Raw genomic sequence first — 27,736 nt, forward strand, 5'->3', positions numbered from 1 at the left:
CTGGACAAGTGGAAGCCTTCTGAGTTTAGAGGCAGGTTTACCAACACACAAAGAACTGCAATAATCAAGATGAGAAGGTAGAAGTGCATGTATCCACTCTGACTCCCTCCCATCCAACACAGATTTTAATTTGGTAACATTTCTCAAATGATAAAAAGCTATTCTGATAACAGAATTAATATGGAAATAAATAGAAAGCTTAGGGTCCAGAGTGACACCCAGGTTCTGCATGCTAGTAGAAGGTAAAATGGAATTGCTATCAAAATTAATAATGATTGGATTACATTTTGAACCAATTAGCAAAACCTTAGTTGTGTCTGGATTTATTTTCAACTGTCATCATTCAGTGAAAGGTGCTGGCTTATTTGAGTTTTATTTAAATGTTCGTGTGAAGAAGCAGCCACTTAGCAATAACAATGCAAGTGCACATGAAGGATTAAAACACCCTTACAATTGTAAAAAAAACAGAGCAAGTGTATACTGTATGCAGCATAATATTATTAGGTACAAATGCATCCTCTCTAAATGGACAGTTAATGAAGGAAATTCATTAACTGTCCATTTAGAATGGAATTTTAAAATGGAATTTTCTTTTAGAAGTATTTAATACTGTATGATTGAACACTTTGGAGGATGGTAAGCAAAACTTTTAGTAAGTTTCTAGACCATTTATGTGTATAAAAAAACATGTGGAGATTCTGCTCAATGAGACACAGTTGCTTGTTAGTGTTCCTTCCCCAGTTTATAGCAGCTCTGGTCCTATGACACTGTTCAACAAACATCGCAAATGGGCTTTGAATCAACCTTGAATTGGTATGGCCTTTTGGAGTGTATGGCTTAAAGTAAATATATTTGTGAATTATTTTTCAAGGAGTTGGTATAAATTGTATCTATATTTAGAATAAATAATGGTACAGGGGTGCTTTTGAGTAGTTCCTGAGAGGAAAAAGTTGGTTTTCATGCAAACTTTTTTTTTTTTGTTTCTGTCTGTGAAATGTTTGTTTTATTTAAGCCAAAAAGCAAGATGATGTGAGGGACAGAATGCACAGTCTAAGCTGGCTGTGTGTGCTACTGGAAATGGCTCTCTCTCGGCAGAAAATGGTGTCGACCTGGCCTTGTTTATTTCAGCAGCTGATAAATACAAAGTTAAATCAAATCATTCAGATCTGAGAACTGGGCATCTATTGCTTAGCTTCACATTACCCTATGTATGGCAATTGAATGTCTGGATCTTCAAAACTCACAGCAGCAGAAATAGGACCAGAAATTGAGTGGAGGGTGTTAAGCCTCTCAATGGCAATCGACTGCGAGAGAAAGATCTATGAGCGATATTGATGATGGAGACAAGATCTTTGTGTGACTGGCATTCCAGAAGTGATTGAGGGGCAAAAACAACTTCTTTGTCAATCTGTTGTCGTAAGGAACAACCGAGCGCTCCCCCTGGTTTTGAATCAGGCACACCACTTGCTTGACCTGAGGCTAAATAGTCAAAGAGAAGACATTGGCTGGAAAGAAAAAGTATATATATATATATATATATATATATATATATATATATATATATTATATATATATTATATCCTGAATTCAGTGCAGATATCAAAGCTGTGTGCAACTTTTGGCAGCGTGAAGGCTCAACAGGGGGAAGCTGGTGTGAAATAAAACTTTCTGTACTTTTACTGAGGATTCAATAAGGGGCCCAGCTGATTTTCACATTAACAACAAAACTTAAAACCGACACATGGATCAATAGAGCTCACTGTGCCAAGAGCAAGAGTTTTCACTTTAAATAAACACACTCAAATTGACATGGGTATTTATGTTTGGTTATTACTTAACTATTACCAGAACTCAGAAAACCGTGGGCCTTGATTTGGGTAGTTTTTCACTTGCACATTCCCATGTGCAGAATTTCAGTCAGGAGCAGTGGTGACTGGTCTGCTCACAGCTGGCATTCTGAGCAGTATAAAAGACTGAGTACCTCAGAGCAAAAGGGATTTGAGTCTATCAGTGTTTGAGAGGAACTGCAGGGAGTCAGAATAAGGAGGCTTTCTGTCTAAGGGCTAATACAAGCCAGCTTTATTCCCTTTTAAAGTGTGTGGGTTTTTTTTTTTTTAATAATGCTTTGTTAAAAATTTATTTTGAGTTGGTCTTCTGTTTTCCATTTTTCTTCATGTGCCCCACTCCTGTGTGTATTTTATGTGTGTGTGTACGGGATATTTAGCACAATATAATTATATTTAGGCACAGGGATTGCTCAATCACTCCATGTGCAGATAAAGTATGTAATAGTATGTGATCACAGAGATTGCACAAATTATACCTTGTTTCCACAATCAATATTTCCAAATTGTGTCAGCATTAGGGCTGCAAACAATTAAAATAATTAATTGCGTTTAATTGCATGGTTTTTTGTAGTTAATCGCGATTAATCACAATTTTTGAATGTGCTCAAATTTGTCCATAAATGAACAATTTTCCATTTAAAAAGCAGTGTGTTTTGTTAAAGGAATACTGTGTTTTATTGTAAGGGAAAGAAGCACAAAATAACCTGTATCAGAAAGTTTTAAAGCATGTATTTTAGAACCAAAGTTCACTGTAATTTACAGCTTTTCATGCCCCCAATGTTAATAGGCCTACTTCCTGAGCAATGTTTTTGAGGTTAGAACACACATGTGCTTGTTGTCATTTACAGTTTGAATCCCCAGCATATGTATTTCCTTACACTGCAGTCAAGTACCTGCAGTGGAAAATAATTTCATCACTTCTGTCAATTGTAAGAGGCTTGTTGGATAAGGAAACCCACAAATACTCTTGTGCTCTCTCTCTCTCTCTCGCCATCATTCAAGCTTATTTTGTCAGCAAAGCTATATCTAAATTCAAGCAGTCAATTGACAAACAATTACATTATTACTCAGTCAATCTTATGTTATATAAAGTTTTGCATAAACACTCTTTAACAATGTTTTGTTTAAATTTAATTAGATTGACTTTTTTTACAGAAAAATTGTGAATTATTTAACTACTGAACTTGAGTTAATCGAAAGCAGAATAAAAATATCAATGAATTACATAGAAGGCAGCAGTCTCATAGACAGTATTGCGTGATAGCAAACTTTTCTGCTATTATTGAAACAAGCAAATCTACAAATCTCTGGTTTTCAGCTACTGCAAATCTGTAATCTTTCCCTCTATCTCTTTTCTCTGGCTCTGGGCAGCTACCCTGCCATACTAGTGGTGTTGACATGCCAGGGCACGGTATGGGTTTTTACAAAAATCATGGAATCAGTGACATGTTTTCATAAGTGAGAAAACAATGCCAGCATGCTACTGCAAGTTCATGGAAACGAGATATTAGTTCTCGTGTTGGGATTCAAGTGAATAATTAATTTGTAATTGAATCCCGGCACAACTGTATATATATAGATGCATGTTTCACTCGCTCTGAGTTGTGAGGAAATAATAATAATAATAATAATAATAATAATAATAATAATAATAATAATAATAATAATGCTACGTCATGCTGGAGGACCAGCATGGTACTTGTTTGTGCAGTGTTTGTTTGGTTTGTTTGTCTATTTACTTTGGCCCAAAGTGCCGTGTTCTGTTTTTTCCAACCTTTTTATTTGCACTACATTGGCGCAAGCAAGCGCATTCACCATTTCACCTCCCAGTACTGTATGTTTCTGACGTCAACGCTCAAGCTATGCTGTGACAGTTGTGTGTGTCGTCCATTTAAAATACAGCCTGAAGCTTCAGAGCCTTTCACAGTCTTGTCTACTAAAATAAAAACATCTGGGCTTCTGTATTTAACCCACTGTAACACTACGACCACCAAAAATATCCATAATGCTGAGTTGTTTTGGATACTTCTCTTCTGAAGTTGAAAAAAGATTGAAGCTTACAAATTAAATAACAAAATCAAGACAAACTGTGATTCATTTATCCAACACAAAGTGGTCTCATTAAACACACCAAACGATAGACTGCAAAAAAGAGCGATATGCTTTCTGAATAAACAGTGGTAGATTTTGAGGTTAGGAAGACATCATGGATGGTATGTGGTAAACATAAAACCCTGCAGGGCCACCTGTTCCTGAAATATTACTTCCAGCAGCTTTTACCACTATGTGTGTTTGAATTGCATTGTATTAGCACACTGAGTACGAGAGATCAACAAACATGAATTTCATAAATATGAATTTGCCAGCTATAGGTTCTGCATATTGCACTTATGTTTTAGATTTGTTGATATATTTTTTAGGTCTATAGAAGAGCATTCATCATTGTCATTTTCAACTACCTTCTTTTCTTTGATACATTTGCCTGGCACTAGTGCACAATCCTTGCCTGCATCACTGCATCAAACAGCTCAAGACCTTCTTTCCAGAGCAAGCCACTGAACCATGTCTCTCTTCCTGGCTTTTATTTTTGTCTGCTGAAAGACAGCACAGGTCTGACATTCAACGCTTCCATTATGCTGGTCTCATCTGGATCGTTTCTCAATATATTGAAATAAAAATGAAAAAAGGTAAATGTAAAGCATTTTATTTTTAATTTAAAAAAACGTGTGATAGAAAAAGTCTATCCTCAGGTGTTTGGAAGATTACAGCATCTTGCAATGGCTTATCTGTCTCTTCGTAAACCCATCCACATTGGAACCGTCTCCTGGGTTTCCTAGGGACAGACGGCGTGCTAACAAGGGAGTTCAACACTTAACACAGAGAAGACAGGCTCAGCCTCCTATCAAAAGAAACCCCTTTTTTAAAATGAATTACAACCCCTGGGATACTTCAGACCTGAGTTGAAATAAGAACTGATTACTTCATCAGTGTTTACCTACTGATAAAATCTTTGCTGTAGGATATCTGATGTTGGACAAATTAACCAAGAGGTTGAACCTGTGCAAATTTAATAAAAAGAATAGAAAACTTCTGTTATTTGAAAACTACAATTTACCAACAGATTTTAAGGGTGACACCTTCAAGGCTTTTAAAACATATAACCTCTTATTAGAATAACAGCAGTTGGTTACATTTTAAAACCAACATTATTACAGCATAAAACACTTGACATTAGCATTTATTGGAGCATTTTTGCTTGCTTGGTTTTGGCACTCGTTGGTACACTTTGTGCTGCTTTGAGATCTGTTAGCTGTGCGATCAGGGGTGTGGGTTTTCCGTTAACAGATGGGGAGAGTCACAGAGTTGAGATGCTATTCAGGTGCTCAGGATTTATTTACACGAACAACCATGTGACGCTACCGGAAATGGTTGCACACGGGGGACATTCAAAAAATGTGCAAAAGGCAAAACAAAAACACTGAAAACTCAACTAGAAACTAAAGGTTACTGTCAACACTTGAAGTACTGCTCTTGCTAAACGAGGAGATCCTGCTGACACCCTCTCCTATGCTTGCTGGAATTTCAAGTCCCTAAACTAATCCCTGTTCCAGGTAATAATAATAAAACCCCCCAACCCTGGTTTTGTTGTCCTGGACCTTGGCTTTTCAGCAGCTGACCCACAAGGTGCTCTATCGGGACACGCCCACCAGCTATTCAATCCTCGGCTGCAATTCTCTATAAGCAAAGTCAGTGCCTTCCTTCTGTCTGCCTGCTTGACTACCGGTGAAGGTTGCAGGATTTGTCCTGTCAATAAGATTTCCTGGAGCATTTGTTTCCTTCCTGAGACTTTACACAGCTTCACTTCTTGTATCACAAGTAGCTGGACCCCATCTATGAACTTATTGCATGGTGTCTTCTTTCCGTCTCACACATGTACTTAATGTGGAAAATTGTAATTTATTTGACTTAAATGTGTCAAACTAACTTATTTGGTTTATATTAACCAAACTACTGCTCTACATCCAGAAAACACATTTATGAACTGAAACTTGATTCTCTCATCCCTTCATAAGCTATTTCATTTGAGTTGTGTCTCTCTGCATGAAATATTTATGTTTCTTTTCGATAGAGTCCGTGGAATGAGTAATATACAAGCTGTATATCTTGGTAGCAGAGTTTCTGCAAGGCACTAAGTTGCCAAAAGCAAATTTTCAGCAAGATATATTTTTTAAAGTTAATAACTCAATATTAAAAAAAATGATCCTGCTACTATAGACATACGTTGGTTTCCTGGTTTCAATATTTATTTTGCATAGCAGGCTACATGTGGAAACTATATTTCGTGCCCTAGTAACATCATGGATTTGATTTTGAGAAGTGCATAGGGCTAGTTAGATTGCATGTTGTGTAATCGTCTTGATTTTGAAGAAGTGCTTAGAGAAATTGTTTGAATTAGTCAGTGGTTTTTAATAATTTTATTAGAGGTACTAATTCGTGGGATATTTGGTGTTTGAAGAATGATAATGCAAGGGACTACACTTTCTTTTCTGCTCGACACAAAACCTATTCTCTGACTATATTCTTACCTCATCTACACTTATTGAATATGTGACAAGAATTGACATACTACCAATATTAATTTCGGATCATTCCTAGAATACATCCTCCATGTGCAAAGAGATGCCGTTTTAATACTTCTACAAAATTCAGAGTTTATTACACAACTTAATAATAAACTACAATAATTTATTAAGTTTAATCTCAGTTCTGCTACTAATCCTCAGGTTCTTTGGGAAGTTAAGTGTTTGAGAGGTAATTGCACTGCAGTTTCTTCACATATACACACCTCTAGAAACAAACAAATTATTAACCTTGAAATTCTAATTTTAGAGAAAGGACAGAAGCAGGCTTTTTCTGATGATAGAGCAAAACAAAGAAATATTCTCAAAACCGAATTTAAAGCCCTGACGTTGTCACGAGCAGAATTCCTTATTCATCGCACCAAGCAAAATTATTATTACCATGGGGAAAGACCTAGTAGATTACTGGCTCTGAGACTAAAGCATAATGAATGTTTGGCAGCAATTAGTGAGATTAAAACTGTAAATAATGTATTGGTTACAAAACCTAAAGAAATTAACAAAACATTTCAAGAATACTATTCCAAATTATATACATCAGAGACCACTACAGATCACGCTGTAAATTTCTAAGCGAACTAAATATACCTAAACTGGATCCTGATCAAAGTAACCTTCTTGATGCACCTATTACCTTATAATTAAAACAGGGAATTAAATCTATGCAGTCTCCAGGCTTAGATGGCCTCCCCCCTGAGTTCTTGCTAGCAATATGGGATATAGCTGGTCCTCTTATATTGAACTCTATAAACTATGCTATTGAAACAGGCTCTTTTCATAGGGACCAAAATACAGCCTTAATCTCACCATTGAAAAAAAAAAATAAAGATCCAAATGAATGTTCCAGTTATCATCCAATTTCCCTTATATTCATGGATGCAAAGCTCTATGCTAAGGTTATGGCTTCTAGATTAGAACAATATATTGGTAGCTTGATCCACTTTGATCAAACAGTCTTCATGAGAGGGCATCTAGCTTCTAACAATATTCATAGATTACTACATGTCATTTGTGATTCTGTCTCCCACACTGAATCAGATTTTTCCCCTGGATGTGGAAAAGGCATTCGATCGAATTGTGTGGCACTACCTCTGGATGGTCTTGTAATGCTTTGAATTTGGTCCAGGTTTTATTCATTTGGTGCAAGTACTATATAACAATTCTGTGATGACTTGCAGCTGTCAATCCTCCCCTTTTTAAACTTCAACGGAACTGGGATCATGTCAAGGATGTCCTCTCTCTCCCCATTGCTATTTGCTCTATCGTTGGAACCGCTAGCTCAAGCTGTTAGACAAATTATAGATATCTCTCCAATAACAACCGCAGACTCAAAACATTACATTTCTCTTTACGCAGACGACATTCTTTTATATCTTTAAAATATTTCAGAATCAACTCCTCGTTGTCTAGCACTATTTATTAAATTTGACAATATGTCTAGTTATAAAATTAATTGGGCTAAATCAATTTTAATGCCTCTAAATCTAGCTGCAAAGAATGCAGTACTCCCTGTTGCAATCCCAACTGATAATAATTTTACATATTTGGGATTACAGATTCACCCCTCTGCAATTTATAAACAAAGTTGATTACACTACTTTATTCGACAAAATTAAACAAGACCTGCAGAGATGGTCTCCTTTGCATTTATATTTACAAGGCAGGATAGCCACGATTAAAATGAACATATTACCGGGAGTTACTTTAGGGAAGCTAATTCTCTATCTATTTATTGTCATAAAGCTGGAGAAGCATACAATAAGATTTCCAAGCATTTGAATATCCCAATTTCAACACTTGTTTCTATTATCAAGAAGTACAAGACTCATGGTACTGTCACAATGCTCCCTTGGTCTGGAAGAAAGAAGGTTATTTCACCAAGAACAAATAGAAGAATTGAGGAAGGTTAATAACAATCCAAGATTGACTGCCAAAGATATTCAGAGTGAGTTGGCTGCAAGTGGGCCTGGGGTTTCCATTTCAATCACAGGTCGAGTGTTGCATAGTGAAGGTCTCAATGGTCATAGGCCAAGGAAAAAGCCACTCTTAGGAAAACATCACAAGGACAATCACTTACAGTTTGCAAAATGGCATCTGAATGATGGATATGAGTTCTAGTCAAAGGCTGTGTGGAGTGATGAAACGAAAATTGAGCTATTTGTTCATGCTGATAGTCGTTACATTTGGAGAAAGTCTGGAGAGGTGTACAAAGAAAAGAACACCATACCTACTGTCAAGCATGGAAGTGGTAATATCCTTCTATAGAATCTTTGGTATGAGTTGAAGGCTGTGCACAAGAGAAGTACTTGGAATTTGAATGAACTGGAACAAATTTTCATTGAAGAATGGCCAAAAGCTCATTGACAAATATCCTAATAGTTTAAAACAGGTTATTATTGCTAAAGGTGCCTCAACTAGCTGCTAACTTAATTTTTCCTTGTCAGGGTATGAATACTTTTGAATTGCATTTTTGGAGTTTTGCAAAAAAAAAAAAAAAAAAAAAAAAAAGAAATGCTGAAATAAATAATTGTAGACATCTATTTCTCAACTTCTTTTTTTTCCTCATCCATAGTAGCAAAACTTTTGCTACAAAAGATTTTTCCTATAATTCTTTGTTTTTTCTAGAAAGTATAAATTTCCATTAGGGAATGTAAACTTTTGACTACAACTGTGTACATTTATGGCGGACGCGCATTGAGAAATGGGAACTGTGCCAAAATTGTAGCCTTAATCATGGTTAGGCACAACTGCAGAGGACTGTAGTTGCCCAGGCAAGGGAACTAGCACTGCATTCAAGTGTGTGGTGACCTGGACCTCATGAGGGCTGTCACATGGTGGCTGTACAGGAATGGAACAGATTCCAAAGCACTCTGGACTGGATCTGAAAAATAATAGGAGAGAAAAAAAGGTACCAAAGGATGCCTAGAGTCCATAGATATGGAGTGCCTGTAGGGCAAAGCACTTGACAATGTTTTGAGAAGGTAAGCAGCACTGGCACGTGGGACTACAGGATGACTTGACTATTGTGGAGGTGCATCTATTCTTTCTGTGAAGCTGGACCAAAGACCTTTTTAAGCTTTTATTCAATTGTAGTGAACGACTTTTGGATCTTGGATTCTTTAATCTCATAGGTCACACCTGGTTCACCATCTTTATCAAACTTCTGAAGCACTTGGAACGGTCCTTTCCACCTGGGGGCCCAATTTGTTTCCCTGGTTAGCAGGATCATCAAGGAAAACAAAATTGCCTTCAGCATATGGATGAAAAGGCTGTCTTTGGTTGTAATGACTTCTCTGTTGAAGTTTAGTTTCCTTGGAGTGCTCGTCGGCGAAGTTTTTCGTTCAAGGCGTTTGCTTATGTCTTTACCACGTATTCATATATAATATATATATATATATATATATATATATATATATATATATATATATATATATATATATATATATATATATTTATTTATTTATTTATTAAGCAGGTCAATCTTTACACTGACCTGTCCAATTGTGCGTGGTATGGTGATGTGTGTGTGTGTGGTTTCTATGCCAAGCATGCTTTTAACCAGGTACCAGACTCAAACTATATACCCTGAGTTGGTATGAACTGACTTGAATATTCCATGCTGGCGAATATAGTCTTCAAATGAACATATTGCAACAGTTGTGGCACGCCGGTCTTTCAAAGCATAAAGATTCACATAAAGGGTAAAATAATCCACTACCACAAGAACATACCTATTACCTTCAAATGTTACGAGTAGATCTGTGAGGTCTGCTGCAATTTTTTAAAATGGTCGGTTCATTGAGATGGAATTGCATGAGTGTTTGAGCTCTTGGTGTCACAAAAGGCCAATAACAGATTTTGTGAGCATGTGGTAAGTTTCTTTCCACTCTTTTGTGTCCACTAAAAGGATTTCCATGCAGGTATTGCAGTGCTGTATGAATAAGAGACTCAGGAATTACCAGTTAAGTAAGTTTTTGCAGGTAAGTTTTTTTCACTTTCTTGCAGAAGATTCATCCTATATGGTGAGACAAGCGTACTCGTATCAAAACTTTCTCAGTGTTGAGGGTGACTGTTTGATTTGTCTGGCAAATGGGAAGGGGATCTCCCTTCCTGATATTGTGTTTCACAAGATTAGTATGGCCATACTCATTGATATGCTGACTGAAGACATCACTGTATTTAATCAGATCTTGCACCTGTCTCCTTTTGTTGTGCAGTAGTACTAGAATGTTTGAGATCATTTCTGTGTTGGAGATTTGGTTCACTGTAATAAAAATGTCCCAAGTGTGTATTAGTTGGTAGTAGCCAATCCTCACTAGTGAGAATCATGACCCAAACTGTGGTGAGGCCCTTCTTCGCTGGAGACTAAATCCTTGCAACAAACAAACCTGAGTAGTTATAAGGCTGTAGTTTTGCCACGTGTCCCTCTTGAGTATTCACTACTGCAAGATTTTTTCGTAAGAAGTCCCAGCCAAATAACAGCTCGACTGGAATTTTGAATAACTAGAACTTTATGTTGAAGTTTGATGGAAATGGTTAAGGTTCCCAGGATGTCCAGGCACTCATCAGTTACAGATAAGTCTTTTGAATGGGCTTTGTCTTTAAAGTTGGTATTGACATCCTTCCAGTTTCACTGATCAATGACATTTCTGAATCTGTGTCAGTGAATGCTTGAATTTTGGTATCCTCTATAATGGCAAACACATGCATTGTAGAAGGGTCTTCTAAAAGTAAAAGGTTAGTTGCTACCAGCTTAGGGCCTGTGTTGTTCACTGCAGTAAGTACTTGGCCCACAGCACCTGCTACCAATCGTTTCCCTGATATGGTGACACTTCAGAATTGAGGATAGGACTCAGTGGGTTTTTTTAAAAAATCTAGCATTAGTGTGTTTGTCTTTTGTATGTGAGGTAATATTCATACTCAGGACTACTATGCCCTGTGTAGTAATTGCCTCTTGGTGAGTGGGACCTCATTGCTTCACCGGTGTGGTGAGGGTGAAGTGTGCTCCTGGGGACTGTGCCCTGTAATATCTAGCACATTGATGTGGAGAACAATGTCTTCCTAGAATGGAATAAGATGCATGTCTGAAAGGAGATGCATAATGTGTAGAGTGGTGCATTTCACAGCCACGGTCACAACCAAACCATTCTGGAGATCGATTATACAGTTTTCTTCTTTCGTTATGGCTATTGACCCTCTTAAATTCTTAGAGCCTTCACATCAGTCAGAACTGCAATCGCTTGCATAAACCTAGAGGACTCGTCATGGCAGGTGACTTTCTCATTACTTTCTCCAACTGAGTGCTTACAGGCTGAGGCTTGGCAATTGAATTGTTCCTGAGCTCTCTCTCAATTGCAGGGAACAGCCAGGGCTTCTTCTGAAGTACTTGCCCCATAGTTCATGGCATTTGGACTGTAATATTGGGTCTAATCCTGCCACAAAATGTCTAAAACATTACATTTTTATAGATGGCTCCCTGTAGTTTGGAAATGCATAATACACAAGCCTTGTTATTTCTGCACCATACACTTATATGCTTATTTGGGCTGCCTGGGTCTTGCAGTAACAAAAGTCTGAAAATATGCCTGTCACTGGCAAGGCTGTTTCCCGTCAGGGTGAGAGACTCAGACATGAGAAGCTCCACTCGTGTGGTTTATGAAGCAACGTAGAGAAAGATACCATAGCAGCAGGATTGTGTCTGCTACATAGTGGTGCCGTGACCCGGATCAACTGGTCAGCTGATGCCGATCGCCGGGGATGAAGCTGTGAGCTTGTGAATGTCTGTAAGGTATTGGGTTAAGGGACCAGTTAATTGATGCTGTTATTCCTGCAATTTATTTACAATAAAGGTATGTTTTTTTTAGGGATAATATTGTTGTTTTTTTTCTGAAAAACTGTTAAAGGTGAAATACTTTCTATCTTTTTTTTATTATTCATGAAGTGTAATTGTATACTGTAAAATGGCAAGTGGGGGAATTGAGGACAATAATTATGATCTTGAAGCATCTTTTAAGGGAATGGGTAGGGGTTTGTTACTCAAGAAAGGTGCAGACAAATCTACCACAATTTAGGAATCAATTGAGATTGGAAGACACCATGCCTATTCCCAAAGTACAGCCTGTTACATCCATGCCAAATGCATTTCCTGCCAGTAATGAAATGGACATTAGCCAGCAATTACATGATATGATTGAGCAATTAGGGCACCAAACTGGGGATTCTATTGCAACCCGGCTATTAGCTAGTCAGAATAGTGACACCACCCCAAGTAATCTCACTCCAGCGAGTGGAACCTCATTTAAGAAGAGTCGTTTGACCCACGTACCTAGCTTTGACCTCACTAAAGTGAATGTGGTAGTTAAATCTGATGTCAGAGAGCCACCTATTTTCAGGGGAGATGGCTCAGAAAAGTGTACTGTGCAGGAATGGATAGAAATGATGGAGATGTATTTGCACAAAAGAGGTTATTCTACCTCAGAGCAGGCTGGTGAGATCTTGAGCCATTAAATAGGGCAGGCCAAGAATATAGTCAAGGTGGTATTGAAAAGTAACTCTTTGTTAAATTCTGCTAGTAATCCAGAAATAATCTTCGACATACTGAAGAGGTATTTTAGTGAAAGCCCCATGTCATGTTTGCCTTTGGCAGACTTTTATGCCACTCAGCCCAAATCAAGAGAATCCTGTAGATTATTGGGTTCGCTTAAACACAGCAGCTGAAGTTGCTGATGAGTATTTGCAAAAAGGGTAGGAAAATGGAAAACTTGAGTGGGGAGATAGCAGTGATGTTTATAAGGAACTGCCCTGATCTTGATTTGGCTGGTGTGTTCAGATGTAAACCCTGTAAGTAAATGGACAGTTGTAGAGGTTCAGGAAGCCATTGATAAACATCAAAGGGAGCACAAACCTTGTAATCAGAAAGTAACAAATTCTGAAAAAGTCAAAGTCCAACAGGTTGCGACCGCTGATGCTAGCTTTCCAGCAGTCAATTGTGAGGAATATGGGGCAATAAATGTAGGGGTATGGAAACCTAACAACCCACCAAAAGCGCATGACCCAGTGGTTTCTGAAGGAACTGCCTTTGAACATGTGCTCAGTATGTTGGAGAAAGTTCTTGAGAAAGTTAACCAAACTAACAACCTTGGAGTTGTGTCACAGCCAAGAGGTGATGCAGTTCCCTGGAACCGCCCTGTCAATCTACCTTGTCGAGTCTGTGAGGATAAGACTCATTCTACACGCTCACATTGTATGGGAGAAAAAAGGTGTTTTGCATGTTTTGGGGTTGGACATCAAAAGAAGGAGTGCACTAATGTCAGGACCCCCACAACCCAGCTAAAGCAGATGAGGGCAACACAGTACAGGATCAGGAAAACTAGGCTGCTCACATCTGAGAGGGGGTGATGTGAACGTGTTGTGTCAAGTCCTCAGTAATGAAGATGATATACAGTCCGTTTATGAGGAAAGTTGTAAAAATCTCTCTCATGGTAATGAAGTGATATACCAGAATGTGCAGAGGGTAGGGGAAGCTGATAATCTGTTTTATACCACAGTGAGAGTGAATGAGCAAGTTTTGTTGCAGGCCTTGCTGGACAGTGGGTCTATGGCATGTACAATGAGTGAGGTAGCCGAACAGGATCTTCTGAATGCAGGTATACTTCCTGAAGACAGCCAGTTGCACACAGATATCATTCTTGTAGGATGTGGCGGAGTACAAGTGCAACCTAAATGCATTTATCAGTTAGAGATGGAAGTGTATGAGCATGTGATTAGTGTACTTACCTTGGTTGTACAGGGACAACGTGATCAATTGATATTAGGCACCAATGTTATCAAGTATTGCTATGTCAATTTAAACAAGCACCCAGTTACTGGAGTGTTATCAATAAACCTGAACCCATTGACACTCAAGGGGGTGAACAGTTTCTGAGCATGTTGTCTGGATTAAACCGGTGGAAAGGTAACAGTATACCTGATCAGATAGGAACAGTTAAGCTGACTCAAACAGTGACATTGTTACCTAAACATGAGCATCTTGTATGGGGCAGGTTACCAGCGAATGCATCAGTTTCCGAGGCCAGTACTATACTAGTAGATTCCACTAGATCTAAACTTCACGAGAAAGATGTCATGGTGGGTAGGGTTGTTACTTCCATGTGGGGAGACAGATGGGTACCTGTTAAGGTTATGAATTCCTGTGATAAGCCAATAACATTGAGAAGGAACTCCAAGATAGCGGATGTGTATCCCTGTGTAGCAATGGAGGATCTGGACGTAAACTCTGACAATGCATCTAGTGAAGTCTTGAGAATGCAAAGCCAGCAAGTACATGGGAGTGTGACTGCTAGTAGCACTGCACCTTCAAACGGTATTGATCCTTGTTATACGCTCAGCAATTTAGGATTAAGTGACATTGCTGTTAAGTCTTGTGAAGTATCTCAGTACTGGAAGAAACAGCTAGTTGAGTTGATACAGAGATATGAAGGGGTGTTTTCATACACTAGACATAAACTAGACTGTGGAGAAGCAAAGGGCTTTGTTCAAAGGATTCATTTAGCTGATGATCGACTATTTAGACTGCCTTACTGACGTGTTCCCCCGGGGCATTATCAAAAACTGAGACAGGTCCTAACTGAAATGGAAGAAAGAGAAATCATCAGGAAATCCACTAGTGAGTGGGCCTCCCCCCTTGTGCTTGTATGGAAGAAAAATGGGGACTTGAGCATCTGTGTAGATTACCGCTGGTTAAATGCACGTACAATCAAAGATGCACACCCATTGCCACATCAGGCGGATTGTTTGGCTGCTTTGGGGGGAAATGCATACTTTAGCACAATGGATTTGACTTCTGGGTTTTACAACGTGCCCATGAGTGAAAGTGATAAGAAATACATAGCGTTCACTACTCCGTTAGGGCTCCACGAATTCAATAGGATGCCTCGGGGACTGTGTAACAGCCCTGCAAGCTTTATGCGTCTCATGACTAACATTTTTGGAGATCAGAATTTTTTGACACTTATGTTATTTAGATGATTTGCTGGTTTTTGCACCCACAGAGGAGGATTCGCTGAAAAGGCTCGAGATGGTTTTCATCAAGTTGAGTGTTCATGGGTTAAAGTTAGCGCCCAAGAAGTGTTACTTCCTGAGATGTAGTGTGAGGTTTCTGGGTCATGTTATTAATAGGAGTGGAGTGTCAACTGACCCAGACAAGGTGGAGGCCATTACTAGCATGGACAAAGTGGAACTCATGGACATGGATGGTGTCACACCATCTCAGAAGAAGATTAAATCCTTTCTAGGTATGATAATGTACTACCAACATTACAATGAGAATTGTTCTAAGATCGCTAAACCCCTATTTGCTCTCATTGCTGTTCCGGGGAGAAAGAAACCCGATGAGAGGTGCTGCTGCATTTCGGAAGCTTAGTCCAAAAGATTGGACACGTGAACATCAATATTCGTTCCAGAAGCTTAAGTCCGCTTTGTTAAACTCAGTCATGTTAGCTCATCCTGATTTTTGCAGTCCATTCATATTATCTACAGATGCGTTGCTAGACGGCTTAGGTGCTGTGCTGTCTCAGGTCTCTGATGGGGAGAGTAAAGCTCGGCCTATAGCATTTGCAGGTAAGACACTCAATCGTGCTCAGAGTAGATACCCAGCACTTCAACTAGAGTTTCTAGCGCTTGAGTGGTCAATCTGTGACAAATTTAGTCATTGGTTAAAAGGACACAGATTTACAGTATGGACCGATAATAATCCTCTCACATACATCCTGACTAAGCCAAAGTTGGATGCTTGTGAGCAGAGGTGGGTTGCAAAGTTAGCACCATATAATTTCAGTATCCAGTACATCCCAGGCACCAAGAATGTGGTCGCTGATGCCTTAAGTAGACAACCTTTCACTAAAGGACGAGTTGGTCACAGACTAGTTAATGAACCATATAGAGCCTTGCTTCAGGAGGTGGAACAGATTATGAAAAGTGCAGTACAAGATGTGTTCAGGGTAAGCAACAACAATCAAAAGAATGAAGAATTCAAGACCGAGAGTAACTCCGGGCCCATGTCGCTTTATAGTGAGGAAGTGGCTGCAGTATTCAGAAATCACACTGAGTGGGAACTAGGTGCAAGAACCAGGGCAATCTGCCTAGCTCAAGACATCCAACAGTTGACTCCACCAGATCAAAGTGCATTACCTGTGTTCACACTTAAGGAGCTTCAAGATGAACATGAAGAAGATGACATACTGTCCAGAGTATTTCATTATGTTGGGAGAGGCTGAAGACCATCTAGGAGGGAGAAGTTTTAAGAATCAACTAGAGCTTTAAAAGTGTTAAAGCAGTGGAACAAGTTGAAGTTGCTTGATGGGATTTTTTATAGGGTGTCTAAGGATCCCCTGTCTGGTAAAAAGCGGTATCAGTATGTTATGCCTGCTGCCTTACTGAAACATGTGCTGCAGGGTGTCCATGATGAGGCAGGGCATCAGGGCCAGTATCGGACATTGTATTTGGCAAGACAGAGGTTTTTCTGGGTAGATATGGATAGGGTTGTTCGAGGTTACGTCTGGTCTTGTAAACGTTGCATAGTAAGTAAGGCTGTTGAGCCTGAGGGGAGAGCTCCCTTTGAAAGTGTCAAAACGACAAGCCCACTGGAACTGGTCTGTATCGATTTTTGGTCTGCAGAAGACTCCAGTAACAGAAGAGTGGATGTATTAGTGGTTACAGACCATTTTACTAAATTAGCTCATGCATTCCCTTGTCACGATCAGTCTGCAAAACAAGTAGCCCGTCAGCTGTGGGACAGGTATTTCTGCATTTATGGATTCCCAGAAAGAATTCATTCAGACCAGGGAGCTAATTTTGAGAGCCAGTTGATACATGAACTTCTGCAAGTAGCTGGAGTAGGGTAATCTAGGACCACTTCTTATCATCCCATGGGGAATGGTGACATTGAACGGTTTAACAAGTGGGCAACACAACACTGGGCAAACATTGACATTTGCTTACAATTGTACTGCACACGAGACTACTGGGTACCCCCCATTTTATTTGCTGTATGGAAGAGCGCCACGGTTACCAGTAGATGTCATGTTCCACAATGTGGAGAGAAATTGTGATTTCACAGACTATGAGAAGTATGTTGTTGCCCTGCAAAAGGACCTTCAGGAGGCTTTAAAGTTAGCTCAAGACAATGCCACAAAAGGTCAACAATGTCAAGTCGAACTGTACAATAAAAGGATCAAGGGTGTTGATATTGAAGTAGGTGATCAGGTCCTTCTTGCCAACAAGGGGGAACGAGGGTGCAGAAAATTAGCAGATAAATGGGAGTCTACTTTGTATACTGTAGTTGCTAATGCAAGATGTCACACTTACAAAATCAAAAATTCCAGAACAGGACTGGAGAAAATAGTCCATCGCAATTTGCTAATATTGGCTAATTTCTTGCCAATTGTAACAGTAAGTGAATCTATGGAGTTTCCACTCAGTGAGTTATCCGAATCAAACTCTGCAAGCGGAGAGCCTGTTCAAGAGCTATCAGAAGATTTGCAAGAATCAAGCAGACTGAGTCGGACGGCTGACTGGGTTATGCAAGCCTCCACTTTCGGGGAGAGGATGGTTGTGGATGAAGTTGATGATGAACCAAAAACTTGGAGTATTGACAGTCCACTTCAGAAGGATCCAATAGACATTTCTTGTGAGGTCTTAAGTGTGAGGGAGAAGATAATATAGTAGTCCTGGTAATAAATGACATGTTGTGTGCTGAAACGGTTAAAGCTCAAATGTGAAGAGTAATGGGATAATTAAGATGTTTTATTTTTGTTAACTGTCAATGATTTTTGTAAAAATTTTGGTGAAATTCAGTGGGGAGGGTGTAACAAGTGTAATTTATTATTATTATTTTTTTATTTCACCAAAGTTTCATGTTAATTTGCTGTCTTGTTTCAAAGGAATGTTCGTTTCCTTTAATTGTAGTCGGAGGTCATTAATAGGGAATACGACTTTAAGACCAAGCACATGTAAGAATTACCCAGTAATCGCCCTGCTGTTAATGTTGAGGGTAAGTCATGTTTCATGTTCTCTCCCTTTTATAGACTTGAATCTTTATTTAAAATACATTTGTACATGGAGAAAACTGTTGTAACTCATGTTGTAATATATATTCATGATTTAGTTAATAATAACTCGTGTAGTAGTACTATTGAGAGTGTAGTGTTGCGCACTTGTAATGGTTGTTGTTGTTTTATATAGGGAGAGAACTTCTGGAGTGATCTGCATGTGCTGGTATTCCTTTTATTTTCTGTTAAACATGTATATTTCTGTCTAGTTACTTTGTGGTCTAAAAAATGTAAAACTGGTAAGTCTTTGCCTGTGTTTGTGCGCATGTATAGGAAAGATAGAAAAAAAAAAAAACAGAATCAGAGTAATAAGGATGTGCACTTTAAAATTTTAATTTGTAGGAACAAAAGAAACCTGTAATACCACTATACGATTATGGCAGAGCAAAGCTATGCCCTTTTTAAATTGGCAGGGATGGGGTTAATTTCCCCTACTTGCCTGGGTTTATTATGTTCAGGTGGCTGGGGTTGATTAGTTGATTAGGTTAATTAATGATCAATCAGCGCCCAGCCACCTGACATAAAAGGAGGCCTCTGCGTCTCATTTGGAGGAGGGAGCTGAGGAAGTAGGTTGGTTTTGTTTGGTTGTGATTTTTCAATTTTCTAAATCCAGTGAAGGCATTGCCCAGCCTGGAAACCTTTATTTTGTACATTTTGCTTTTTTGTCTTTCTTTTTGTTTCAATTCCTTTGTTTTGGCCCTTGTGCCCTTTTATTTTTGCATCTATAATAAAAGTATATGTTTTTTGAACTGCAGTCTGTCTCTGGGCCTCTATCCACTTGCCAGCCTGCCACATTTGGTGTCAGAGTAGGATAGCGCCACATAGAGGCTCAGAGCAGTATTATTATTATTATTTTTTTTTTTTTTTTGGAATTTTTTTTTTTTTTTTTTTGAAAAAAAAATGGGAAAGAAGAGCAGACAGCGGCAAAGGCAGGACAAGCAGCAGCTGAAGAAATGTAAGCTGCTGCAGCCACCACTGGAGGACCCGGCCAGCCTCTTCACTTGGTGTTCCTGGTGCGGGAAGGAGGACCATCGTTGGCGGTTCTGCCCAGATGTGCCACCGGCAAACTGGTGTGGCCGGTGTGAGGAGGACGGCCACAACTGGGCAGGATGCCCCTACAACCAGGCCCAGGAAGAGGTGCAGTATTCACCCCGCGCATCAGGGGCCACCCCACTACCTCCAGCACCACCACCTTCACCACCGTCCCAGGAGATCTGGGACTGGTTGATGCACCCTGAGGCAGACCTCGTCCACGATCTCCCCATAGTTATCAACACGCTGTGGCGTCGAGATGGGGAGAGGTGGGAACAGTGGGAGGAACAGCACCACCCAACGTCCTTCCCAGAGGTTGCCCTCATAGTGGTTAATTACCTGGCGGTAGACATGGGAGATGCGCCGGTCACTCCAGTAAAGAGGAGTGAGCCGCCTTCGCGAGAGCCAGAGAGGGGTGAGCCGCCTTCCCGAGAGCCAGAGAGGGGTGAGCCGCCTTCCCGAGAGCCAGAGAGGGGTGAGGAGCTGCCGTCCCTCCCAGAGCCAGAGAGGGGTGAGGAGCTGCCGTCACTCCCAGAGCCAGAGAGGGAGGAGCCGCCGCTCCCAGAGCCCAGAGGGGAGGAGCTGCCGCTTCCAGAGCCAGAGAGGGAGGAGCCGCCACTCTCAGAGCCCAGAGGGGAGGAGCTATGGCCCAAGGATGCCTGCCTTGCACCGCCCAGGGATGCCATGCCCGCTCCACTCAGGGATGACACATTTGCATTGCCTGGGGTTGCCTGCTGCTCCGCATTGCCTGGGGTTGCCTGCTGCTTCGCATCGCCTGGGGTTGCTGGGGGGAGGTGTGTGGCAGAGCAAAGCTCTGCCCTTTTTAAATTGGCAGGGATGGGGTTAATTTCCCCTACCTGCCTGGGTTTATTATGTTCAGGTGGCTGGGGTTGATTAGGTTAATTAATGATCAATCAGCGCCCAGCCACCTGACATAAAAGGAGGCCTCTGCTTCTCATTTGGGAGGAGGGAGCTGAGGAAGCAGGTTGGTTTTGTTTGGTTGTGATTTTTTAATTTTCTAAATCCAGTGAAGGCATTGCCCAGCCTGGAAACCTTTTTGCTTTTTTGTCTTTCTTTTTGTTTCAAGTCCTTTGTTTTGGCCCTTGTGCCCTTTTATTTTTGTATCTATTTATAATAAAAGTATATGTTTTTTGAACTGCAGTCTGTCTCTGGGCCTCTATCCACTCACCAGCCTGCCACAACGATCTAAAAAAGGAAGAAATTGTTTATTGTTTTTTTTGTTTTTATTTAATTTGCTATGAACTGGTACATGTCTGGGTTCTTATCCCAAGAGTTTTTTTTTTTTTTTCGTAATTAAAACAAAACTATTGTAAAAATCTGCTCAGATCTTTCTTTCATGTTTCAGATACTAAGTGGTACTTGAATGAGCTTGTTTTATTATACGTACTCTTACCTAAAGAATGCTTTGTGAAAGAAGCATGTTTTTATACATCCAAGATAAAGATAAGAATATGTCAGCAGTATACATTTCATATTTCATTCACTTGCATCCTACAGTAAACACTTTTAAATCTGGTTAATAATTCATGCTAGACATTTACTTTGTTTGAAGTAAAGAAACTCATTTGGAAATTGTGATTTATAATGAGAGCCTGCCCCATTTAAAAGGTCACAGTTAAAGGTAGCAAAACATCTGCTTTTTTTAACAAGCATAAATGATATACACATGAAAAGATGAATTTGTGCTGTGTTCGCTGTATGAACTATTTGTAATAATCTACATTAAATAATTATATTAGTTGGTCACTTAGCAAAATGAATAAATAATTCTCTTTGAAAAGTTTTTTTTTTTTGCATTCAGAAAAATAAATCCTACACGAAAGCATTGCCGCCAGACCTTTTATCTTTCTAACTGTAGTGCTAACCATGTTTTAAAAATCAATCAGTTCTCATTTACTTTATTACCCCCCTTTATTCTTTACTACTTTTTTTTTTAATGAATTCCAGATTTGTAAACTTGGTTGCTTTTCTTGAAGGATCTGTCCATAACCAATACGCCATCAGCAAGTGCTTTTTGTTTTTGCTGCTCAGTCAAGTGCTGGGAGGCCTAAACGGGAGTTGAATGCTTAGAGCCTGTATCTGTATGTATCTGTTCATATTTTTCTAGCTGGCCTCATGCAGGTAGCCGTCGAGCACCTATGGAAGAGGCCTCCGGCCAATTTTATCTTGCAATTGTGGGGTGCGTTAATTATTTATTCCCTTCATGGTTTGGCGGGCTTGTCTTTTGGGGGGGAGGTAGCTCACAGCCACATCCTATCTGTGGCACTGGGATGCATGCATCTGTTTGTATTTCCAGCTGGCCTCGCACAGGTAACAGTCAGGCACCCGCGGACAAGACCTCCGGCCAAATATATATTTCACTCGGGCCCTGAGCACCCTTCACAGTCATAAATCATCTGCAATTGCAATCGCTGTCATCATTCATTCACTGCCATTCATTTAAGCGGATTCTCTGTGCTGAAATGCAAATCCAGTGATATACTGCAGATGAACTGTTGCATCCTGCTACCTGTGCTGTCTGATTTTCAACAGATTTAGTGATAACATTGCTTGTGCCAATAAGAAGAAAGAAACCTATTTTAAACCCTAGTTGCCACTCGGTTATCGATATGATCACTTTGGTTTGGTTGGGATACTTGGTATGAAGGTGGTTCATTCAGCTACAGTAGGGTTGCTTTGCTGACTTGTCAAGCAGAGAGAATCTAATACGGTTTTATGTTGACAACCTGTCAATAATGTTTGTGTGAATGAGCTGTCCCTCACAGTATTGATTCATCTGTTACGTGCTGTTCCCTGTTAAGTCAATGATGGGCATGGCAGTCTGACGGGTTTAATAATAGGCTCTTGTTTGACAGCAGCTGCTAGGTTTTTTTTTTTTTTTTTTTTTTTTTGAGAAAGGTCTAGACTGCAGATTGTCATCCACAACCTTATAAAAAGGAATTGGAATCAATAACCATTGGGGAATTAAATATAAACTAAACAACATGTACAAAATATAGTTAAGTCCTGTATATGGAGCACATTTACTCTGAATTGCCCGTCCTCTCTCTTAGGCATTGATTCTACAAGTCAGTAGGGGCTGCGCATTAGTGGTAACTTAATATATGAAAGACGGCTTTTCTGCAACTTGTGGAATTAAATAATATTTTTTTCAATGTACTGTAGGAGTTAATAGGCACAGTACTGTAAAGAAATCAGCATTCAAATACAGTGCTGGAAACATATGTATTATACACACAGATGCTTGTTAGGAAATTCACTGCGCTGGGCTAAAAAAATGAATTTGTAGGGCTAAGTCAATGCTTTATCTACATCTATCCCAGCTCCCCTGAAACTCTCAGCATTCTGTACTGGAAGTAAACAGGAGCTGTGTGTCGTAGGCTACAGTGTATGAAAAACACAACACCCTGTGACAGGTTGGCTCGTGTGGTGAAACCAGACCAGGAAGAAGTATTCAGAAACACAGATATTGTGGGGAAAAACTGCACTGCTGCGCTTGTATTTATTAAATTAAAACAAAACATAGAAAAATAATAGAAACAAATACAGAGACAGCAAGCAGTCTTTTCCTGGTGACAGGCAGGAGCAGGAATGCAGACAGTCTTCCCTCAGTGCTAGAGACAGCGGAGCCTCTCCCTTTCTCTCTGTAGATGGAGGGGCTTCTCTTTTTTGCACTGAAACCTGGTGCAGTTCCCTCTTGGTTGCTCAATATGGGCAGCGGGATGTTGGGTGGTTGCCCTCCCCACAGTCCAGGCACCACTAGTTGAACTCTCCCTCTTGCTCCTCCCTCATGGGTTCTGAAAGCTCAGGCTCCCCCCTCTTGGGCACTGCATGCTTGGGCTTCCCCCTCTTGGGCACTGGGCACTTATGCTTTCCTCACTTGGGCTCCTCCCTCGTGGACTCTGGAGTAAGCACAGCAGCACACGATGAACCTGGAAATGGTGGAGCCCTTCCCATGTCTGCAGCCAGGTAATTGAGCAATATCCTGGAAGGACTCTGGGTGGTGCTGCTTCTCCTAAGCTTCCCACTGCTTACTATCTCGAGCCCACAGGACATTCTTCATCACGAGGAGGTCCCTCTTCATGCCCACCTCGAGGTCCACCAGCCAGTCCCAGATCTGCCTCATCTACTCCGGTAGCACCAGTAGTGTTTCTTATGGCGCTCGTGTCTGTGGCTCTTCCCTCCAGGTTGTGCCTGAGGGCGGTGGCTCTTCCGGCTTCTCTGGGGTGCCTGGTCCTGGTTCGCTCGGGCAGCCAACTCCTCTCCCTGATATTGGGAGGGGCAGATGGCCATTGTGTGAAGTATTCAGAAACACAAGTATTGTGGCTGCTGCACTTGTATTTATTAAATTAAACAATACAAAAAATATGACACAAGGGCCAAAATAAACTAATACAATAAACAAAACGAGTGCCTTTCAAAAAAACACACCAGTAGCATTTGTTTGTCTTTTCTTCTGCTGTAATCTCCAACTATCCACCACCCAGACAAAGGTTTTCTCCTGGCTTGTATAGTATGTGGCTATATAGTATGAGCCCCATTAATCAATAATTAACAATTACTTAAGGCTCCAGCCACATTCTCATGTATTTGTGGTAGGGAGGAATTTAAACACCTTCCTGCTGATCCAAAATTAACAATAGCAAAAATAGAAATATATAATAATGTGTGCACATAAAAAGAGAAATAAATCATAACAATAACAAAATAATATATACATTAATAAAGGGGCAGGCACCCCATCGTACTCCCTGAAAATGGAAACAATTATAATATCATATTTGTTCAATACTGTACTGTATCAGGTAATAGGCAGGATACCCAATACTGTACTGTATCAGGTAATAGGCAGGATACTGTAAAGAATACAGTTTTTAAATACAGTGCTGGAAGCTAATGTATTAAACATACACAGATGCAACCCTTGGAAGGTGGAAATTTGGTGCAAATTGACCCCCAAAATGAATCCTGTTCACTGAAGAAGGATGATTTCTGTCTGACAAGGACATGCTTGGTATTAAAATAAAGGTAATGTAATGTTTAATCACATGTAAGAATATCCGCTGATGAAGGGCTTGGTGGTAAATCTGTTAATTTTCTGCAGCATCTCCACCTAAAAGGCTTTGCATTAAATTTGGCATATCTGCTTGCTAATTGATTCATGTACGTTTCCATTTTGGAGATACAATTTTAGGACAGAGGAATCTGTTTTCAGCTTGCTGAGAATATATCCATTCTAACAGAATTGGATTTGCAGAAAGTATAACCCAATTTCTCCAACAGCAAGTATGAGGGGATAAATTACACACAAGGCAAAATTGAAAATGTTAGAATCGTCTACTGTTATTTCTGTTAACCTGTTTTATGTAACAGCTGTTACCAACGGTTTCTGGTAATTTTCAGTAGGTGAATATCTGCAAGTTAACTAAATTCCGTAACGTACCTCTGCAGGAATGACAACCTTCTGTGATAGTACCATCTACAGAAAAGTACAGATTTAACTAGACAGATTTAAATGGTCAAGGGTGGCAGTTGGCAAATAGAGAAGGTAGTGAATAGAAACATCTTTACAATAACTAGAGAATCAGGGTGCTCAATCTAAATTTAACATGCAGTATCTTGTGAGGGAACACACTTTTTCCATTTCAGTTTTTGCTCATAAAAGCAATGGAACCAGACAGGTATGTTGAAGCGACCTTCCTTGTTTAGTTTATCAGTGTACATACGACGTGAGATAATCCTCTTGCAAAGCTCATCAAGGTTAATGCACTGGTGTAGGGACTCTCTGTCCTTATCTGTCCCAGCAGAAGTCACTAGAGGAAGATGTGAAGTCTCCCACCAGGGAGGAATGACAGAAGAAGACTCACTGGTTCATTACTTTTTATCACTATTTCAACATAAAAATACAACCCCCCCCACCCCAAGACTTACAGTCTATCAGTCTTTATTAAAGGGAGACTGTGGCATAGTGCCCACCCCTGTGTGTATTTTGTGTTGTATGTTGTGTGTTAATGTTGGTGTATAGTCATTGGTACACGAGATATAAACGGGTCTGTGTAACACAAGTGTTTAAAATATATATTTGTATTTAGGCACAAGGATTGCACAGCACTTCATGTGCAGGTAAAATGTAATAATATGTGAGCATGTGGAATTGCACTTTATTAATTCACGTGCAGTTGTACCGAGACTCCAACTGAATGATTGATTAGCAATCGAGTCTCGGTAGAGCTGCATAAAAGCAACATGTTTTCACTCACTCGGGGTTGTGTGTTCGGTGAGTGGAGAATGGGATTGGAGACAGAAATAATAATAAATAGTAATGAAATTACCAGCTCCTCCTAGACGCAGACCAGAGCAGGAACCACAGTGTTTATTTAAAAAAAAAAAAAAAAAAAAAAAAAAACACTAAAAATTGAAGGCTGGAGAGATGGCTGCACGGAGCTGGAGGAGCTCATCAGTGGTCTGGAGGACCAAGGCTGGTGCCTTGCTTGCGGGGTGTACGGGCACGTGGTGGCTGTCTGCCTCTTCCAAGAGGAGGAGGAACCGGCCCAGGAGAGGAAGGTGAGGAGAATGAGGGGCTGGAAAAATCTGCAACAGCCGCAGCAACAGCAAGAGGAGGTGGGGGATGACAGTTGGGAGGTTTTTTTAAAGAACCTCGTGGCGGAGCTGTGCCCTGGCTGCAGGGTGTATGGGCACACATTGGTCATCTGCCCCATGCAATATACAGAGGCGGAAGTAATGCATGTGTGGGAGGAGCTGTTGCTCTGTTTATTTCTTGGTTTCTGGTCTGACGTCACACACTACAGCCGTCTTTGTGACAGAGACATATTGAGTGTGGTCTGGTTTTGTATACTGATTTTGAAATGTTTGCTGCTGAAGAATGGCTGTGGTGTTTTCCAATCGGTATATTAACAGATCCAGGAGGGTCTTACTGTTTTGACCTTGATTGAAATGTGGGTGTATGCATGTCTGTGTGAATTCCAAATTGGTTTCATGGTAAATTCAGATACAGCTTGGATCAGCCAGTGGACAGAACTTCACGCTCTACTTTCCAGCATGGCCTTACTGAAAATGAAAATCTGATTTCAGAGATACGAAACAACGTACATCCAGCACAAAACTTAATGTCTCCTTCTAGCAATATGCCCTGCCCCTGTGTGTATTTGTGTGTTATATGTTGGGGGTGGTTTGTTAATATTGGTGTTTAGGTATTGGTGCACGGGATATAAAATAAATGGGTCTGTGTAGCATTTAAAATATATAGTTGTATTTAGGCACGGGGATTGCACTTCACTTCACATGTATTTAACAGTATGTGAGCACGGTTTGCCCAAATTCGTTCACGTGTTGGGGTTCAAGTGAATAATTAATTAATAATTGAATCCTGGCACAACAGTACATATAGATGCACATTTTACTCACTCGGGGTTGTGTGTTCACGGCGAAGGAATGGGAGAGAGTGTGGAGGTATTATTATTATTATTATTTTTATTATTAACAACTGCTACGAGTGCTGGAAGTACCAGCACCGTACTTTTTTTGTGTTTAGTGTCCGTGCCCTGTTTGTTAGTGCCTGTTTCGTTTAGTGTTAATACGTTTTGTTTGTCTATTAATTTTGGCCGTGTGCCATATGCTGTTTTTTTTTTTTTTTTTGTTTAAACCTTTTATTTTGTTCACTTAAACTGCTTAACAGCGCATTTCACATTTCACCTGGCAGTACTGTGTGTTTCTTCCGGTTCTAACATCACCACTACAGCCTGCTTGTCACACTCCTATATCACAATAAAGTGATATGAGATATGTGTATGAGTGCTGCATGATACTGTAGCATTAATATTTTGTTCTGTGCAAGATTCTGGCCTCTTCAAAAGGGCAGTCGAGGCCTTGACATTGACATCTATTATTCTCTTTCAAATAGAATTTATTTATTTATTTTTTAATTTTTTTAAAAGTTCAAAATCTAAAATTGCAAGTGCTTTATAAAATAGACAACCCACACACAGTTGGATATTTTTGCTCCGTCTCTGGGAGTAATTTCAGTGAACATACATAATTAAATAAATATGGGCAGTGTGCAAGTCCACCC

This window comes from Polyodon spathula, chromosome 2 (genome assembly GCF_017654505.1).
Source record: "Polyodon spathula isolate WHYD16114869_AA chromosome 2, ASM1765450v1, whole genome shotgun sequence".
NCBI classification, from domain to species: Eukaryota; Metazoa; Chordata; class Actinopteri; order Acipenseriformes; family Polyodontidae; genus Polyodon; species Polyodon spathula.